Below are 20,897 nucleotides of genomic sequence, written 5' to 3'. Positions count from 1 at the left end.
AATGGCCACAGAAACCAAGGGAACAGAGTGCTCATAGCCACAGAAACCAAGGGAAGAGAGTGCTAATGGCCACAGAAACCAAGGGAACAGAGTGCTCATAGCCACAGAAACCAAGGGAACAGAGTGCTAATGGCCACAGAAACCAAGGGAACAGAGTGTGAATCGCCACAGAAACCAAGGGAACAGGGTGCTAATAGCCACAGAAACCAAGGGAACAGAGGGCTAATAGCCACAGAAACCAAGGGAACAGAGCGCTAATAGACACAGAAACCAAGGGAACAGAGCTCTAATAGACACAGACACCAAGGGAGCAGAGTGCTAGCAGCCACAGAAACTAAGGGAACAGAGTGCTAATGGCCACAGAACCAAGGGAACATAATGCTAATAGCCACAAAAACCAAGGGAACAGAGTGCTAGCAGCCACAGAAACCAAGGGAACAGAGTGCTAATGGCCACAGAAACCTAGGGAACAGAGTGCTCATAGCCACAGAAACCAAGGGAACAGAGTGCTAGCAGCCACAGAAACCAAGGGAACAGTGCTAATAGCCACAGAAACCAAGGGAACAGAGTGCTAATAGACACAGAAACCAAGGGAACAGAGCACTAATAGACACAGAAACCAAGGGAGCAGAGTGCTAGCAGCCACAGAAACTAAGGGAACAGAGTGCTAATGGCCACAGAAACGAAGGGTACAGAGTGCTAATGGCCACAGAAACCAAGGGAACAGAGTGCTCATAGCCACAGAAAGCAAGGGAACAGAGTGCTAATGGCCACAGAAACCAAGGGAACAGAGTGCTCATAGCCACAGAAACCAAGGGAACAGAGTGCTAATGGCCACAGAAACCAAGGGAACAGAGTGTGAATCGCCACAGAAACCAAGGGAACAGGGTGCTAATAGCCACAGAAACCAAGGGAACAGAGGGCTAATAGCCACAGAAACCAAGGGAACAGAGCGCTAATAGACACAGAAACCAAGGGAACAGAGCGCTAATAGACACAGACACCAAGGGAGCAGAGTGCTAGCAGCCACAGAAACTAAGGGAACAGAGTGCTAATGGCCACAGAACCAAGGGAACATAATGTTAATAGCCACAAAAACCAAGGGAACAGAGTGCTAGCAGCCACAGAAACCAAGGGAACAGAGTGCTAATGGCCACAGAAACCAAGGGTACAGAGTGCTAATAGCCACAGAAACCAAGGGAACAGAATGCTAATAGCCACAGAAACCTAGGGAACAGAGTGCTCATAGCCACAGAAACCAAGGGAACAGAGTGCTAGCAGCCACAGAAACCAAGGGAACAGTGCTAATAGACACAGAAACCAAGGGAACAGAGTGCTAATAGCCACAGAAACCAAGGGAACAGAGTGCTAATAGCCACAGAAACCAAGGGAACAGAGTGCTAGCAGCCACAGAAACCAAGGGAACAGAGTGCTAATGGCCACAGAAACCAAGGGAACAGAGTGCTCATAGCCACAGAAACCAAGGGAACAGAGTGCTAATGGCCACAGAAACCAAGGGAACAGAGTGTGAATCGCCACAGAAACCAAGGGAACAGGGTGCTAATAGCCACAGAAACCAAGGGAACAGAGGGCTAATAGCCACAGAAACCAAGGGAACAGAGCGCTAATAGACACAGAAACCAAGGGAACAGAGCGCTAATAGACACAGACACCAAGGGAGCAGAGTGCTAGCAGCCACAGAAACTAAGAGAACAGAGTGCTAATGGCCACAGAACCAAGGGAACATAATGCTAATAGCCACAAAAACCAAGGGAACAGAGTGCTAGCAGCCACAGAAACCAAGGGAACAGAGTGCTAATGGCCACAGAAACCAAGGGTACAGAGTGCTAATAGCCACAGAAACCAAGGGAACAGAATGCTAATAGCCACAGAAACCTAGGGAACAGAGTGCTCATAGCCACAGAAACCAAGGGAACAGAGTGCTAGCAGCCACAGAAACCAAGGGAACAGTGCTAATAGACACAGAAACCAAGGGAACAGAGTGCTAATAGCCACAGAAACCAAGGGAACAGAGTGCTAATAGCCACAGAAACCAAGGGAACAGAGTGCTAGCAGCCACAGAAACCAAGGGAACAGAGTGCTAATAGACACAGAAAACAAGGGAACAGAGTGCTAATAGCCACAGTAACCAAGGGAACAGAGTGCTAATAGCCACAGAAACCAAGGGAACAGGGTGCTAATAGCCACAGAAACCAAGGGAACAGAGTGCTAATAGCCACAGAAACCCAGGGAGCAGAATGCTCATGTCCACAGAAACCAAGGGAACAGAATGCTAATAGCCACAGAAACCAAGGGAACAGAGTGCTAATAGACACAGAAACCAAGGGAACAGAGTGCTAATAGCCACAGTAACCAAGGGAACAGAGTGCTAATAGCCACAGAAACCAAGGGAACAGGGTGCTAATAGCCACAGAAACCAAGGGAACAGAGTGCTAATAGCCACAGAAACCAAGGGAACAGAGTGCTAATAGCCACAGAAACCAAGGGAACAGAATGCTAATAGCCACAGAAACCAAGGGAGCAGAATGCTCATGTCCACAGAAACCAAGGGAACCGAATGCTAATAGCCACAGAAACCAAGGGAACAGAATGCTAATAGCCACAGAAACCAAGGGAACAGAGTGCTAATAGCCACAGAAACCAAGGGAACAGAATGCTAATAGCCATAGAAACCAAGGGAGCAGAATGCTAATAGCCACAAAAACCTAGGGAACAGAGTGCTAAAAGCCACAGAAACCAAGGGAGCAGAATGCTCATGTCCACAGAAACCAAGGGATCAGAATGCTAATAGCCACATAAACCAAAGGAACAGAATGCTAATAGCCACAGAAACCAAGGGAACAGAATGCAAATAGCCACAGAAACCAAGGGAACAGCATGCTAATAGCCACAGAAACCAAGGGAACAGAATGCTAATAGCCACAGAAACCAAGGGAGCAGAATGCTCATGTCCACAGAAACCAAGGGAACAGAGTGCTAATAGCCACAGAAACCAAGGGAACAGCATGCTAATGGCCACAGAAACCAAGGGAACAGCATGCCAATGTCCACAGAAACCAAGGGAACAGAATGCTAATAGCCACAGTAACCAAGGGAACAGAGTGCTAATAGCCACAGAAACCAAGGGAACAGGGTGCTAATAGCCACAGAAACCAAGGGAACAGAGTGTTAATGGCCACAGAATCAAGGGAACAGAATGCTAATAGCCACAGAAACCAAGGGAACAGAATGCTAATAGCCACAGAAACCAAGGGAACAGCATGCTAATAGCCACAGAAACCAAGGGAACAGAATGCTAATAGCCACAGAAACCAAGGGAGTAGAATGCTCATGTCCACAGAAACCAAGAGAACAGCATGCTAATGGCCACAGAAACCAAGGGAACAGCATGCCAATGTCCACAGAAACCAAGGGAACAGCATGCTAATAGCCACAGAAACCAAGGGAACAGAGTGCTAATGGCCACAGAAACAAAGGAAACAGAGTGCTAATAGCCACAGAAACCAAGGGAACAGAATGCTAATAGTCACAGAAACCAAGGGAACAGAGTGCTAATGGCCACAGAAACCAAGGGAACAGAATGCTAATAGACACAGAAACCAAGGGAGCAGAGTGCTAATAGCCACAGAAACCAAGGGAAAAGAGTGCTAATGGCCACAGAAACCAAGGGAGCAGAATGCTAATGGCCACAGAAACCAAGGGAAAAGAGTGCTAATAGCCACAGTAACCAAGGGAACAGAATGCTAATAGCCACAGAAACCAAGGGAGCAGAGTGCTAATAGCCACAGAAACCAAGGGAACAGAATGCTAACAGCCACAGAAACAAAGGGAACAGAGTGCTAATGGCCACAGAAACCAAGGGAACAGAGTGCTCATAGCCACAGTAACCAAGGGAACAGAATGCTAATAGCCACAGAAACCAAGGGAGCAGAGTGCTAATGGCCACAGAAACCAAGGGAACAGAGTGCTAATGGCCACAGAAACCAAGGGAACAGAGTGCTCATAGCCACAGTAACCAAGGGAACAGAATGCTAATAGCCACAGAAACCAAGGGAGCAGAGTGCTAATAGCCACAGAAACCAATGGAAAAGAGTGTTAATAGCCACATAAACCAGGGGAACAGAGTGCTAATAGCCACAGTAACCAAGGGAACAGAGTGCTAATAGCCACAGAAACCAAGGGAACAGGGTGCTAATAGCCACAGAAACCAAGGGAACAGAGTGCTAATAGCCACAGAAACCCAGGGAGCAGAATGCTCATGTCCACAGAAACCAAGGGAACAGAATGCTAATAGCCACAGAAACCAAGGGAACAGAGTGCTAATAGACACAGAAACCAAGGGAACAGAGTGCTAATAGCCACAGTAACCAAGGGAACAGAGTGCTAATAGCCACAGAAACCAAGGGAACAGGGTGCTAATAGCCACAGAAACCAAGAGAACAGAGTGCTAATAGCCACAGAAACCAAGGGAACAGAGTGCTAATAGCCACAGAAACCAAGGGAACAGAATGCTAATAGCCACAGAAACCAAGGGAGCAGAATGCTCATGTCCACAGAAACCAAGGGAACCGAATGCTAATAGCCACAGAAACCAAGGGAACAGAATGCTAATAGCCACAGAAACCAAGGGAACAGAGTGCTAATAGCCACAGAAACCAAGGGAACAGAATGCTAATAGCCATAGAAACCAAGGGAGCAGAATGCTAATAGCCACAAAAACCTAGGGAACAGAGTGCTAAAAGCCACAGAAACCAAGGGAGCAGAATGCTCATGTCCACAGAAACCAAGGGATCAGAATGCTAATAGCCACATAAACCAAAGGAACAGAATGCTAATAGCCACAGAAACCAAGGGAACAGAATGCAAATAGCCACAGAAACCAAGGGAACAGCATGCTAATAGCCACAGAAACCAAGGGAACAGAATGCTAATAGCCACAGAAACCAAGGGAGCAGAATGCTCATGTCCACAGAAACCAAGGGAACAGAGTGCTAATAGCCACAGAAACCAAGGGAACAGCATGCTAATGGCCACAGAAACCAAGGGAACAGCATGCCAATGTCCACAGAAACCAAGAGAACAGAATGCTAATAGCCACAGTAACCAAGGGAACAGAGTGCTAATAGCCACAGAAACCAAGGGAACAGGGTGCTAATAGCCACAGAAACCAAGGGAACAGAGTGTTAATGGCCACAGAATCAAGGGAACAGAATGCTAATAGCCACAGAAACCAAGGGAACAGAATGCTAATAGCCACAGAAACCAAGGGAACAGCATGCTAATAGCCACAGAAACCAAGGGAACAGAATGCTAATAGCCACAGAAACCAAGGGAGTAGAATGCTCATGTCCACAGAAACCAAGAGAACAGCATGCTAATGGCCACAGAAACCAAGGGAACAGCATGCCAATGTCCACAGAAACCAAGGGAACAGCATGCTAATAGCCACAGAAACCAAGGGAACAGAGTGCTAATGGCCACAGAAACAAAGGAAACAGAGTGCTAATAGCCACAGAAACCAAGGGAACAGAATGCTAATAGTCACAGAAACCAAGGGAACAGAGTGCTAATGGCCACAGAAACCAAGGGAACAGAATGCTAATAGACACAGAAACCAAGGGAGCAGAGTGCTAATAGCCACAGAAACCAAGGGAAAAGAGTGCTAATGGCCACAGAAACCAAGGGAGCAGAATGCTAATGGCCACAGAAACCAAGGGAAAAGAGTGCTAATAGCCACAGTAACCAAGGGAACAGAATGCTAATAGCCACAGAAACCAAGGGAGCAGAGTGCTAATAGCCACAGAAACCAAGGGAACAGAATGCTAACAGCCACAGAAACAAAGGGAACAGAGTGCTAATGGCCACAGAAACCAAGGGAACAGAGTGCTCATAGCCACAGTAACCAAGGGAACAGAATGCTAATAGCCACAGAAACCAAGGGAGCAGAGTGCTAATGGCCACAGAAACCAAGGGAACAGAGTGCTAATGGCCACAGAAACCAAGGGAACAGAGTGCTCATAGCCACAGTAACCAAGGGAACAGAATGCTAATAGCCACAGAAACCAAGGGAGCAGAGTGCTAATAGCCACAGAAACCAATGGAAAAGAGTGTTAATAGCCACATAAACCAGGGGAACAGAGTGCTAATGGCCACAGAAACCAAGGGGACAGAGTGCTAATAGCCACAGAAACCAAGGGAGCAGAGTGCTAATAGACACAGAAACCAATGGAAAAGAGTGCTAACAGCCACAGAAACCAAGGGGAACAGAGTGTTAATAGACACAGAAACCAAGGGAACAGAGTGCTAATAGACACAGAAACCAAGGGAGCAGAGTGCTAGCAGCCACAGAAACTAAGGGAACAGAGCGCTAATAGCCACAGAAACCAGGGGAACAGAGTGCTAATAGCCACAGACACCAAGGGAACAGAGTGCTAATAGACACAAAAACCAAGGGAACAGAGTGCTAATAGCCACAGAAACCAAAGGAAAAGAGTGCTAATAGCCACAGAAACCAAGGGAACAGAAAGCTAATAGCCACAGAAACCAAGGGAAAAGAGTGCTAACAGCCACAGAAACCAAAGGAACAGAGTGCTAATGGCAGTCCCCAGAGAGAATAAAAGGTGTGAAAGACCAAACAACAGAGAAACTAAGATCAAAGGGTGAAGTGTGACAGATGTAGATGTGCGGGGAGGGGGACATGGGTGGAAGAGAGGTAAAATGAGAAAAGGGTGGTTTCTCGGTTATGACTCACCTTTCATTCCCTCATCCCATTGTATAAATATCTCCCACTTTCTATGCCTTGTAGCTTTGACAAAGGGTCATCTGTACTCAAAACGTTGGCTCCTTCATCTCCCTACAGATGCTGCTGGAGCTGGTGAGATTTTCCAGCATTTTCTCTCTCAATTATGATAACCATTGTCTCTCTGTTTGCTTAATGGACAAATCTGCCTAATGTAGTATTTAATCAGACACAGTCCCTGGTTCAATGCCTAGTGTGTGCTACAATATCTGATCTCAGCGGGCAGGTCGGTGGCGCAGTGGGCTAGCACTGCTGTCTCACGGCACCGAGGACCCAGGTTCGATCCCGGCTCTGGGTCACTGTCCGTGTGGAGTTTGCACATTCTCCCCGTGTCTGCGTGGGTTTTGCCCCCACAACCCAAAGATGTGCTGGGTCGGTGGATTGGCCACGCTAAATTGCCCCTTAATTGGAAAAAGGAATAAATTGGGTACTCTAAATTTATTTTTAAAAAATATCTGATCTCAGCTAGCAGGGTAATAGGGATATTATATTTGGTCTCAGTGCCTATGAAGTCAGTAAGGATGGCTTCACGGTGGCCTGGGAGCAAGTCACTTAATTTAGTGCAGCATTTAAAAATTAAATGGATGACAGGAAGTATCACCTTGTTTTCTGCATCTTTTGTTGAGCAGTAATTTCCTGATTGAATTTTAATATATCAACTTTCTAAAGGCTTCTAAAGTTTTCACTTTAAATCAGTTATGGGTATGCATAGATACTTACTGTAGAAGTAGACAAGCAGACATAATACAAATGGTGCAGCAACAGCACCAAATAATTTATGTATCAAAGGCCATTCAGAGGTGCATCCTTCCTCTAAAGAATAAAAGTAAATCAGTCAGAATTTTATTTCCAATACAGAAAAAGCAAGCTTGAAAAACTACGCACAAAGTCAAGCTGCAACCAAAGTTTCTGTTTCAGTGGGGTGGCAGAGTGGTTGGCACTACTGCCTCGCAGCTCCAGGCACTCGGGTTCAATACCAGCCTCTGTCTGCACGTTCCCCCCGTTTCTGCGTGGGTTTCCTCCATCAGCCAAAGATGTGCAGGTTAGATGGACTAGCTGTGCTAAATTACCCCTTGTCCAATGATGTGCAGGTTCGGTGGGGTTACGGGAATATGGCGGAGGAGTGGGCCTGGGTAGGGTGCTCTTTCAGAAGGTCGGTGCAGACTCAATGGGTGGCGTGGTTTGAATGTTTGTGGTTGGAATGCAATCAAGCGGGGCTGCTTTGTCCTGGATGGTGGAGCAGTAAGCATCCAGGAACGTGCAGAGTATTCCATAACACTCCTGGCTCGTATCCTGCAGATGGTGGACAGGCATTGGGAAGTCAGGAGGTGAGTCAATCACCATAACACTCCCAGCCCCCAACCTGCTCTTGCAGCCGCAGTATTTATATAGTTAGTACTGATGAAGTATATCACCTTGGGCAATAAATCACCACAGTGACAATTTTACCCTGCATTACTCACATCTGCATACTGATGTTTCTGCGTGCAAAGGTATTCAGAACAGCACACGGTTCAATTGCTCCAAACACAATTGAAGTCATGCGGCAAGCCTGGCTAATATCCCTGCCAGGCCACTTAGCTAGAAGGCCCGTCCTCATCATGATGCACAAGCTCTGACATCAGGAAATGATGCTAAGCTTTAAACATGGAGAACCTCTGGCTGGTCCCGCACATGACTCACATGGCTGGGTTAAAAACAATTGGAGATATTTGTGCTCTGACCGGTAGAGATTGCTGAATATGCTCACCGCTGTACTCATACTTCTTCATAATCAAAATTATTGTAGTGATGATTGTTATATGCACAAACATGGCGATCAGAATAGGTAACCCTGCAAAGACAAGAATATTAATGAGGTGCTGGCAATTAATCACAACATCCCGCTGGTCATATAACATGTCAAGACTTGAGGATACATTTTTAAAAGGGCTTGTACTTGTTTAGTGTAGATGTTTAAAATGTTAAAAGGCTTCCATAGGGTGGATCGCCAGCAGTTATTTCCTCTCGCGAGGGAATCCAGAACATAATCCTAAAATTAAAGCTGGGCTGGGCCATTGAAGAGGGAAATCACGAAGCATTCCTTTGACAGAAAGTGGAGTGGAAATCTCAAACTTTTCCCTCCAAAATGCTGTGGAAGCTGAGTAATTGGAGTTTTCAATATGACGACCCATTCATTTTAGTCTATCAGTATGGAGCTAAGTCTGGTAAATGGAGGGGAGGTACAAAGCTGTGGTGAATGTATTAACATAAGTATGAACTGTCTGTATAGTGCTGTGACCTATGACCTTGTACTGGAACCCCAGTGGGCTCCGCCTCTGGCTCCACCCTCCCCGGGGTGATATATAGACCAGCCACCTGTGGGTGGCACTCATTTGTACAGCTGACACTGGCAGGCGAGTTCCTGGATAATAAAGCCTTATATTCACTCGTTCTCACGGTCTCACAGTAAATTGACGGTATAACAATTTATTATCCAGCGACAGCACCATGGAAGCTGCTCTAAAGCCAGATAAGCTCGAACTCGACGCGCGAGCGACAGACGCTAAGGAGATCTTCAAACATTAGCTTCGCTTTTTCGAGGCCTATCTCGACTCCTCCGCAACGCCTCCCTCTGAAAGCCTCAAGCTGTGACTCCTCCATGCTCGGATGAGCCATCGAATCTCCGTGATGATAGAGAAAGCTGCCACGTACGAGGCGACGGTCGCAACCCTCAAGGTGCATTTTGTGAAGCCCATAGACGAGGTGTTCGCCCAACACCTCCTAACTCCACACCATCAACACGCCGGGGAATCGCTGGATGAGTACCTGGGAAACCTGACCCTACTCGCAAGGAATTGCAACTACCAGGATGTGATGGCCGAGGAGCACATAAATTGCAGATACGGGACACCTACGTGGCTGGGGTCCGATCGAACTACATTAGGCAGCGCCTGCTGGAAAACGGGACCACTGACCTGCAGGACACGGTAAAACTAGCCACCTCATTAGAGGTGGCCTACCAGAGCCTCAGTGCATTCCCCGCAGACCCGGCAAACCCCTCGTGGACACCATCATCGCAGCCCACATCGGACCCGACTACATCACAGGCCTGTGCCGCTCGGCTGCCAGTCCAGACCGGGGAACTGCAGTGCTACTTCTGCGGCCAGGGTCAACACCCCCGGCAGCGTTGCCCAGCCCGCACAACGACGTGCAGCGACTGTGGGAAAAATGGGCACTTCGCCAGAGTCTGTCTGGGCCGACCTAAAGCTCAGAAGTCAAAATCTCACCAGGCCCGACCCATGGACTCACAGCCCCACAGACCATGCAACATGGCTGCATGCCTGCCCGGAATGTCCCCTTCAGACGCGTCATCAGCCTCGTGCGACTCGTGGGGACTGCCATCTTGGCCGCCGGCTCCAACACCAACCGACACGTGCAACTCATATGGGCCGCCATCTTGTGATATCGCCAACCACACAGGCTACCCGCAGCTTGGCGCAGTCACCCTCGACCAGTTGCAGCCAAAGCACCTGAAAAATTCCATGACGGTCGTCCGGGTCAACGGGCACGAGACCCCCCTGTCTTTTCGACTCCGGGAGCACGGAGAGCTTTGCTCACCCTGACACGGTAAGGCACTGCTCCCTTCACATCTACCTCGCATCCCAAACAATCTCCCTTGCCTCCAGATCCCATTCGGTTCAGATCCAGGGGTACTGCATCGCTAACCTCGCGATCCAGGGCACCGAGTACGCTTGTTTTAAGCTGCACGTCCTCCCTCACCTCTGCGCCCCCTACTGCTTGGATTAGACTTCCAATGCAGTCACCGAAGCCTGACCCTACAGTTCGGCGGACCCTTACCCCCCTCACGGCATGCAGCCTCGCGACCCTCAAGGTCCCCCCCCCCCTTCCCTCTTTGCGAAACTCACTCCCAATTGTAAGCCCGTCGCCACCAGGAGCAGGCGGGACTGTTCCCAGGACATGATTTTTATCAAGTCGGAGGTTCAGCGACTGTTGAGTGAAGGGATCATCGAGGCCAGCAACAGCCCCTGGAGGGCACAAGTGGTGGTCATCCAGACCGGGGAAAAGAACCGGATGGTTGTGGACTACAGCCAGACCATTAACCGGTTCACGCAACTGGATGCGTACCCCCTACCCCGCATAGTGGAGACGGTCAACCAGATCGCACAGTACCAGGTGTTCTCAACGGTCGATCTGAAGTCGGCCTATCACCAGCTCCCGATCTGCCAGGAAGAGCGCCACTACACTGCCTTCGAAGCAGCCGGCCGACTCTTCCACTTCCTCAGGGTCCCTTTCGCGTCACTAACGGGGTCTCGGTTTTTCAGAGAACAATTGACCGAATGGTGGACCAGTACGGTTTGCAGGCTACATACCCGTACTTGGACAATGTTACCATCTGCGGCCGCGATCAGCTGGACCATGACGTCAACCTTCAGAGATTCCTCCAGGCCGCCCAATCCCTCAACCTCACATATAACAAAGAGAAGTGCGTTTTCTGCACTACCCGACTAGCCATCCTCGGTTACGTCGTGGAAAACGTAGTCCTAGGGACTGACCCCGACCGCATGCGCCCTCTCACGTAACTTCCCCCTCCCCACAGCCTCAAGTCCCTCAAACGATGCCTGGGGCTGTTCTCCTCCTATGCCCAGTGGGTCCCCAACTATGCAGCCAAAGCCCCCCCACTTATTAAAACCACCACATTTCCCCTGACGGCTGAGGCCCGCTCGGCCATCAGCCACATCAAGGTCGACATCACTAAGGCTGCAATGCACGCGGTGGACGAGTCGGTCCCCTTCCACGTAGAGAGCGATGTGTCAGACGTCGCCCTGGCCGCTACCCTCAACCAGGCGGACAGGCCAGTAGCATTCTTCTCTAGAACCCTCCACGCTTCCGAGATACGAAACTCCTCGGTTGAGAAGGAAGCACAAGCAATAGTGGAAGCCGTGCAGCACTAGAGGCACTGGTTCACCCTCGTCACCGACCAGCGGTCGGTTGCCTTTATGTTTGACAAAACACAACGGGGCAAAATTAAGAATGACAAAATCTTGAGGTGGAGGATCGAACTCTCTACCTACAATTACGATATCAAGTATCATCCTGGGAAGCTCAATGAGCCCCCAGATGCCCTGTCCCGCAGCACATGCGCCAGCGCACAAGATAGCCAACTTTGGGTTATCCACGATTACCTCAGTCACCCGGGGGTCACCCGGCTTACCCACTTTATTAAGGCCCGCAATCTGTCCTACTCCACTGAGGTGGTCAAGGCCATGACCAGGGACTGCCAAGTCTGTGTGGAGTGCAAACCGCACTTCTACCGGCCAGACAAGGCCCACCTGGTAAAGGCCTCCCGGCCCTTTGAGCGCCTCAGTATTGACTTCAAAGGGCCCCTCCCCTCCACCAACCGTAATGTATACTTCCTAACCATCGTTGATGAGTACTCCCGCTTCCCCTTCGCTGTCCCCTGCCCCGACATGACCTCGGCCACTGTGATAAAGGCACTGCACAGCATCTTCACACTGTTCAGTTTCCATGCCGACATCCACAGCGACCGGGGCACATCGTTCATGAGTGATGAGCTGCGTCAGTACCTGCTCAGTAAGGGCATCGCCTCGAGCAGGACTACGAGCTATAACCCGCCGGGAAACGGGCAGATGGAGAGGGAGAACGCGACAGTATGGAAGGCCGTTCTTCTGGCCCTCCGGTCTAGAAGTCTCCCGACCCCCTGCTGGCTGAAGGTCCTCCCCGATGTCCTCCACTCCATTAGATCGCTCCTCTGCACAGCCACGAATGAGTGCCCTCACGACCGTTTGTTTGTCTTTCCTAGGAAGTCCATCTCTGGGGTCACGCTTCCATCCTGGCTGACAACTCCGGGACCTGTCCTTCTCTGGAAGCATGCGAGGAGCCATAAAACGGACCCCCTGGTCGAGAGGGTCCAGCTGCTGAATGCCAACCCCCAATACGCCTACGTCGCGCACCAGGACGGACGGCAAGATACGGTCTCCCTACGGGACCTGGCGTCAGCTGGTTCCCCTGCCCATGCACCCCCCCCTCCCCGCTGCCTCCCCCCCCCTTGTATTATCCCGCACCTGCACTGCCGCCACCCACCACCCCGCTACCTACCTCCACCCCTGAACCATCTCCAACCCGCCGGACTGAAGCTCAAGCTCCAGACACCACGCCCCTGGAGTCACCACCAACAACAATCGTGCTCGCCACACCGCCAGAGCTGAGGAGAACGATCCGGCCTCCGGACAGACTGAGTATTTGATGACCCCACATCACCGCCACTGGACTTGATTTTTTTAACAGTGGGTGAATGTGGTGAATGTATTCACCTAAGTATGAACTGTCTGTATAGTGCTGTGACCTATGACCTTGTACTGGAACCCCGGTGAGCTCTACCTCTGGCTCCGCCCTCCCCGGGGGGATATATAGACCGGCCACCTGTGGGTGGCACTCATTTGTACAGCAGACACTGGCAGGCGAGTTCCTGGATAATAAAGCCTTATATTCACTCGTTCTCATGGTCTCATAGTGAATTAACGGTATAACAAAAGCTAATATTTGGCAGGTAGGATCAAGGATAACCCTAAAGCTTTCTATAGATATGTCAGGAATAAAAGAATGACTAGGCTAAGAGTAGGGCCAGTCAAGGACAGTAGTGGGAAGTTGTGCGTGGAGTCCGAGGAGATAGGAGAGGTTCTAAATGAATATTTTTCATCAGTGGTCACGCAGGAAAAAGACAATGTTGTCGAGGAGAATACTGAGATACAGGCTACTAGACTAGAAGGGCTTGAGGTTCATAAGGAGGAGGTGTTAGCAATCCTGGAAAGAGTGAAAATAGATAAGTCCCCTGGGCCGGATGGGATTTATCCTAGGATTCTCTAGGAAGCTAGGGAGGAGATTGCTGAGCCTTTGGCTTTGATCTTTAAGTCACCTTTGTCTACAGGAATAGTGCCAGAAGACGGAGGATAGCAAATGTTGTCCCCTTGTTCAAGAAGGGGAGTAGAGACAACCCCGGTAACTATAGACCAGTGAGCCTTACTTCTGTTGTGGGCAAAGTCTTGGAACGGTTTATAAGAGATAGGATGTATAATCATCTGGAAAGGAATAATTTGATTAGAGATAGTCAACACGGTTTTGTGAAGGGTAGGTCGTGCCTCACAAACCTCATTGAGTTCTTTGAGAAGGTGACCAAACAGGTGAATGAGGGTAAAGCAGTTGATGTGGTGTCTATGGATTTCAGTAAAGTGTTTGATAAGGTTCCCCACGGTAGGCTATTGCAGAAAATACGGAGGCATGGGATTCAGGGTGATTTAGCAGTTTGGATCAGAAATTGGCTAGCTGGAAGAAGACAAAGGGTGGTGGCTGATGGGAAATGTTCAGACTGGAGTCCAGTTACTAGTGGTGTGCCACAAGGATCTGTTTTGGGGCCGTTGCTGTTTGTCATTTTTATAAATGACCTGGAGGAGGGCTTAGAAGGATGGGTGAGTAAATTTGCAAATGACACTAAAGTCGGTGGAGTTGTGGACAGTGCAGAAGGATGTTACAAGTTACAGAGGGACATAGATAAGCTGCAGAGCCGGGCTGAGAGGTGGCAAATGGAGTTTAATGCAGAAAAGTGTAAGGTGATTCATTTTGGAAGGAATAACAGGAAGACAGAGTACTGGGCTAATGGTAAGATTCTTGGTCGTGTAGATGAGCAGAGAGATCTCGGTGTCCATATACATAGATCCCTGAAAGTTGCCACCCAGATTGAGAGGGTTGTTAAGAAGGCGTACGGTGTGTTAGCTTTTATCGGTAGAGGGATTGAGTTTCAGAGACACGAGGTCATGTTGCAGCTGTACAAAACTCTGGTGCGGCCGCATTTGGAGTATTGCGTGCAGTTCTGGTCACCGCATTATAGGAAGGATGTGGAAGCATTGGTAAGGGTGCAGAGGAGATTTACCAGAATGCTGCCTGGTATGGAGAGTCGATCTTATGAGGGAAGGCTGAGGGACGTGAGGCTGTTTTCGTTAAAGAGAAGGTGACTTAATTGAGGCATACAAGGTGATCAGAGGATTAGATAGGGTGGACAGTGAGAGCCTTTTTCCTTGGATGGTGATGTCTAGCACGAGGGGCCATAGCTTTAAATTGAGGGGAGATAGGTACAGGACAAATGTCAGAGGTAGGTTCTTTACTCAGAGAGTAGTAAGGGCGTGGAATGCCCTGCCTGCAACAGTAGTGGACTCGCCAACACTAAACGCATTCAAATGGTCATTGGATAGACATATGGATGATAAGGGAATAGTGTAAATGGGCTTTAGAGGGGCTTCACAGGTCGGAGCAACATCGAGGGCCGAAGGGCCTGTACTGCGCTGTAATGTTCTATGTTCTAATTGAATGGCAGAACAGGATTGAGTGCTAACTCCTGTTTCTGCTTCACCGTATCAACGGTGGAAATCAGAGGGCGGCACGGCGGCGCAGTGGTTAGCACTGCTGCCTCACGGCGCCGAGGACCTGAGTTCGATCCCGGCTCCGGGTCACTGTCAGTGTGGAGTTTGCACATTCTCCCCGTGTCTGAGTGGTTCTCATCCCCCACAACCCAACGATGTGCGGGGTAGGTATCACCACGATAGAACTGTATGTATAACAATCGAAAAGAGTTTTTGTATTTTATTCCCCCTTCAAGGACCAGGCACCTCCAAAACCTCCCCTCCTGCCCCTCCCGCCCACCCTTCCTTCCCCGGGACCCCTGGCACTTAGCCAGCCTGCATGCCCCAACACTTAGTCCCAGGCATGTTGCTGCAGTGCTTCTTCTGGCACTGGAGCACTGTGCTTGGATGGACTGGTAAGCTGTTGTCCAGTCTCGGAAGTCCCACCTCACTGCAGCGTAAAATGGCAGCGGGCCTTTGGAGCAGGTTGGGCTGTGTTCCCGGCCAACAGGGTGGATGGTGGGAGGAGCTCCAGAAAGCTCTGGAGTAGGAGCTTCTGGCACAGAGGCAGGGGCTCTGCCTATTGAGCTACAAGACCTCCACAACAGAATGAATAGTATGTGATAGTGAGTAAAGTTACCCTGCACAAATTACATTGCAGCATAACACATTTGTTACTTCATTTGGGCACTTCAGCAAAACTGAAGACAATCTCAGGTCATAAAGCCAAAGGTTACAAGATGTGACAGTCATTTTAAATAATTTATTATTTAAAAGTAGAAGTGGAATAATATATAAATAACATACTAAGGTCACGGCTATAGTACACAAAATGTAAACTTCTTACTTACATTTATTTGCCCAAAACCTTTTGCATGGACCAATCCTTTTTCCAACATACATTATCATTGGTGTTAACATGAAAACAAGTGAAACAGCGAGGAGAGCCACTGATTCGATGGACCAACCTGCAAAAGATGTTTATTTAAAAAGCCAAGATATAAAATGATATTTGGGTTAAAACTCGCTCTTCAATGATAGCTACCTTGTCTATTCTTGGTTGTTGATCGACGCAGAGGGCTCGATTTTAACTCCCAGGTAAGAACACATCAAACCAATCAAAGTGCAAACACTGGGGGCTGCGCTGTGGCTGATCAACACACAAACACTTACACACATACTCACACTACACACACTCACACACACACTACACACACTTATACTCACACACGTACACACACACACACACACTACACACACTTATACTCACACACGTACACACAAACACACACTACACACTCATACACACACTCACACACACACACACACTCACACACATACTACACACTACACACACTTAAACACACACACACACACACTACACACACTTACACTCACACACGTACACACACACACACACTACACACACTTAAACACACACACTCACACACGTGATAGGAAAAGTTTGCAATGCCCCCAGCTGCCACTTCATGCTAATCTGATCATGGGCATTACGGTAGCACAGTGGTTAGCACTGTTGCTTCACAGTGCCAGGGTCCCAGGTTCGAATCGCGGCTTGGGTCACTGTCTGTGCGGAGTCTGCACATTCTCCCGTGTCTACATGGGTTTCCTCCGGGTGCTCCGGTTTCCTCCCACAAGTCCCCAAAGACGTCCTGTTGGGTGAATTGGACATTCTGAATTCTCCCTCTGTATACCCGAACAGGCGCCGGAATGTGGCGACTAGGGGATTTTCACAATACCCTCATTGCAGTGTTAATGTAAGCCTACTTGTGACAATAAAAGATTATTATTATCTAGGGGCAGCACGGTGGTGCCTCACGGCGCCAAGGTCCCAGGTTCGATCCTGGCTCTGGGTCACTGTCCGTGTGGAGTTTGCACATTTTCCCCGTGTTTGCCTGGGTTTTGCCCCCACAACCCAAAAGATGTGCAGGATAGGTGGATTGGCCACGCTAAATTGCCCCTTAAATTGGGAAAAAAAATTAATTGGGTACTCTAAATTTATATTTTTAAAAGATAATTAGTTATCTATTGAGCCCACCCAAGACACGACTCCCGTAAAGAAGGCCAATTTGAAAACACCTTTCCACACAGGACTTCAATGCATTCCATCTGGACATATGAACAGGAATCATCAGACATGACAAGCAAATGCCTGGTCTCAAACCCAACCAAATAGCTGTCTGGTTCCAACCGTCCCAGGAAGGAGTAATCCACCTGTAACAGTTACAGCCTGGCCACAGGCCCTGCCTGGCCAACCTCTACAGAGGGGGCTGATACTAATACCCCACATGTGCACCATATCATAGAAGAGCATCCGATCCACGGACTCAGTGCGGGCCTATCTGCACTCAACACAGCGGGATGGAAGAAACCGCTCGGCTTTGGGACCTTATATTCACAAAATAAATTAAACTAAAATGGAGCTTCTGATTTGTGAACCAATGACCATTAAAATGAAGTGACATTAGGTCAGCCTGAACCAAGGGCCTGTGGGAATGGTCCCGAGCACAAGAGCTCCCGGAGAGGAAGCCCCATCGGGGTAAGAGTAGGACAGCACAGGGGAGTTCGCAGATTTATTTATGGGGCCCGGAGAGACACGACTCATCTTCCTGGCATACCAGAAACTAATGGTTTCTGATGTGTGGCCTTGGCACCTACAATTCATTATTGCAGTTAGCCACATGAGGGGCTGACAGAAGTGGGCTAAGACCGGTGTTCCAGTTTAATTGGTGAAGTGAACCCGTGTGTGGATATTTCCATTAGTTCTGTTTTTAATCGGGGACCTCCGGTTGCAGCTATGCGGAGCTAAGCCGCACGTTCGGCAGCTCCCATTTTAAAAGGACTTGCGGGCTCTTTTAAGGGCCCAAACGGCGCTGATTCGACGATTCCCGGTGGATAAAGGGGTCTGGAGCAAAACCCCCCGGGATTTATGGTTTGGACTCGAAGTGGGGCGAGGAGAAAAACGGCAGCAGCTCCCCTGGAAAAGCGGGGGAAGGTGGACAAAATGGCGGCTGGTGGAGCCCCTGAGGAGTGGAGGCAGTGGGCTGAGGAGCAGCAGGTGGCCCTTCTGCGCTATTTCATGGAGCTGAAAGGGGAGTTGTTGGAATCCCTGAAGGTGACGACGAGTAAGCTGCTGGAGACCCAGACAACCCAGGGTGCAGAGATCCGTGAGTTGCAGCAGCAGGCCTCTGAGCGCGAGGAGGAGGTTTCGGCCCTCGTGGGGAAGGTGGAGATACACGAGGCACTTCATAAAAAGTGGCAAGATCGGTTCGAGGAGATGGAGCTTCGGTCACGGAGGAAGAACCTGTGGATCCTGGGCCTCGAGGAGGGGCTGGAGGGGTCGGACCTGCCGGCCTATGTGGCCGTGATGTTGAACTCGCTGGTGGGGGCAGGATCCTTCCATCTGCCCCTGGAGCTGGAGGGGGCCCACAGAGTACTGGCCGGGAGGCCTAAGGCGAATGAACCCCCACGGGCGGTGCTGGTGCGGTTCCATCGGTTCAGTGACCGGGAGTGTGTTCTCCGATGGGCCAAGGTGAGGAGTAGTGAGTGGGAGAACACGGAGGTGCGTATCTACCAGGACTGGAGTGTGGAGGTGGCCAAGCGGAGAGCCGGGTTTAACTGGACGAAGGCGGTGCTCCATGGAAAGCAGGTGAAGTTCGGCATGTTGCCGCCTGTGCGCCTGTGGGTCACCTACAAGGACCGGCATCACTACTTTGAGTCCCCGGAGGAAGCGTGGGCCTTTGTGCAGGCTGAAAAGCTGGACTCGAACTAGAGATTGGGGGCTGTGGGAGTTTTTCTATTCTATTCATGTATCATTGTTTATGCTGTAGCGGATTATTCTGTTTGTTTTTGTTTTTTCTCTCGCTTTCGGATGATGTGGGTTATGGTTTCGTGTTCTAAGGGGGGTACTGGGGTTTGTGCGGAGTTGGTGGTTGGGTTGGGACTGCGGTTTGGGAGCTGCGTTGGCGGGGTGGGGCAGTGTGAAAGCGCGGGCTTTTCTCTGGTTTCCCGTGCTGCGGGACGAGGGGGTGGAGCTGGTGGTGAGGGGCGTGGTTATTAGACCGGGTTTCCCGCGCTGAAGCGGTGCCCAGGAGCTGATGCAGGGGAGGAGGGGGGACCTCATATCGGGAGGGGTCGGAGTTAGAGCGGGAGCTGCCGGGGTCAGCAGAAGTCAGCTGGCTCACGGAGTACAGTGGAGGGAGAGTCGCGGCTAGGAGGAGTCCTAGCCGGGGGGGGGGGGGGGGGGGGGGGGGGGGGGGGGGGGGTACCGGGTTGCTGCTGGATTGGCCAGGGAGGAGTTCAGGGGGGTCGGGGTGAGGTTCTATCGCCGTGGGAAACGGGCCAAATGGGTGATGGCCAGGGGCGAGCAGTCGATGGGTTACGGCTAGTCGACGGGGGAGGGGGGCGGGGTGCCCCCTGATCCGGCTGATTACGTGGAACGTGAGGGGTTGAATGGGCCGGTTAAGCGGGCCCAGGTGTTTTCGCATTTGAAGGGGCTGAAGGCGGACGTGGCCATGCTCCAGGAGACCCACCTGAAGGTGGCGGACCAGGTCCGTCTGAGGAAGGGGTGGGTGGGGCAGGTTTTCCACTCAGGGCTCGACTTGAAGAACCGGGGGGTGGCAATCCTGGTGGGGAAGAGGGTGGCGTTTGAGGCGTCTGAGGTTGTGGCTGATAGTGGCGGCAGATATGTGATGGTGAGCGGTAAGCTGCAGGGGGAGAGGGTGGTGTTGGTTAATGTGTATGCCCCAAATTGGGATGATGCTGGTTTCATGAGGCGTATGTTGGGCTGCATTCCTGGCCTAGAGGTGGGAGGCTTGATCATGGGGGCGGACTTCAATACGGTGCTGGATCCCCTACTGGATCGTTCTAGTTCAAGGACAGGCAGGAGGCCGGTGGCGGCCAAGGTATTGAGGGGGTTTATGGACCAGATGGGAGGAGTGGATCCCTGGAGGTTCGGGAGGCCGAGGGCTCGGGAGTACTCCTTTTTTTCCCATGTGCACAGGGTTTATTCCCGCATTGATTTCTTTGTTTTGAGCAGGGGACTGGTCCCGAGGGTGGAGGAGGCCGAATATTCGGCTATCGCGATTTCGGACCATGCTCCGCATTGGGTAGATCTGGAGATGGGGGAGGCACGGGACCAGCGCCCGCTTTGGCGTCTGGACGTGGGGTTGTTGGCTGATGAGGAGGTGTGTAGGAGGGTTCGGGGATGTATCGAGAGGTACCTCGAGGTCAATGATACTGGGGAGGTCCAGATAGTGTGGGAGGCTCTGAAGGCAGTGATTAGGGGGGAGCTGATCTCCATCCGAGCCCATAGGGAGAGGGGGGAGAGGAGGGAGAGGGAGAGACTGGTGGAGGAGCTGTTGAGTGTTGATAGGAGGTATGCGGAGGCCCCGGAGGAGGGATTGCTGGGGGAACGGCGTAGCTTGCAGGCCAAGTTTGATTTATTGACCGCCAGAAAGGCGGAGACACAGTGGAGGAAGGCGCAGGGAGCGGTCTATGAGTATGGAGAGAAGGCGAGCAGGATGCTGGCGCACCAGCTGCGTAAGCGGGACGCAGCCAGAGAGATTGGTGGAGTGAAGGATAGAGATGGGAATGTGGTGCGGCAGGGGGCAGAGGTCAATGAGGTCTTTAGGGACTTCTAT

Source organism: Scyliorhinus canicula, chromosome 13 (assembly GCF_902713615.1).
Source record: "Scyliorhinus canicula chromosome 13, sScyCan1.1, whole genome shotgun sequence".
NCBI lineage: Eukaryota > Metazoa > Chordata > Chondrichthyes > Carcharhiniformes > Scyliorhinidae > Scyliorhinus > Scyliorhinus canicula.
Note: the sequence above shows the minus strand (reverse complement) of the source record.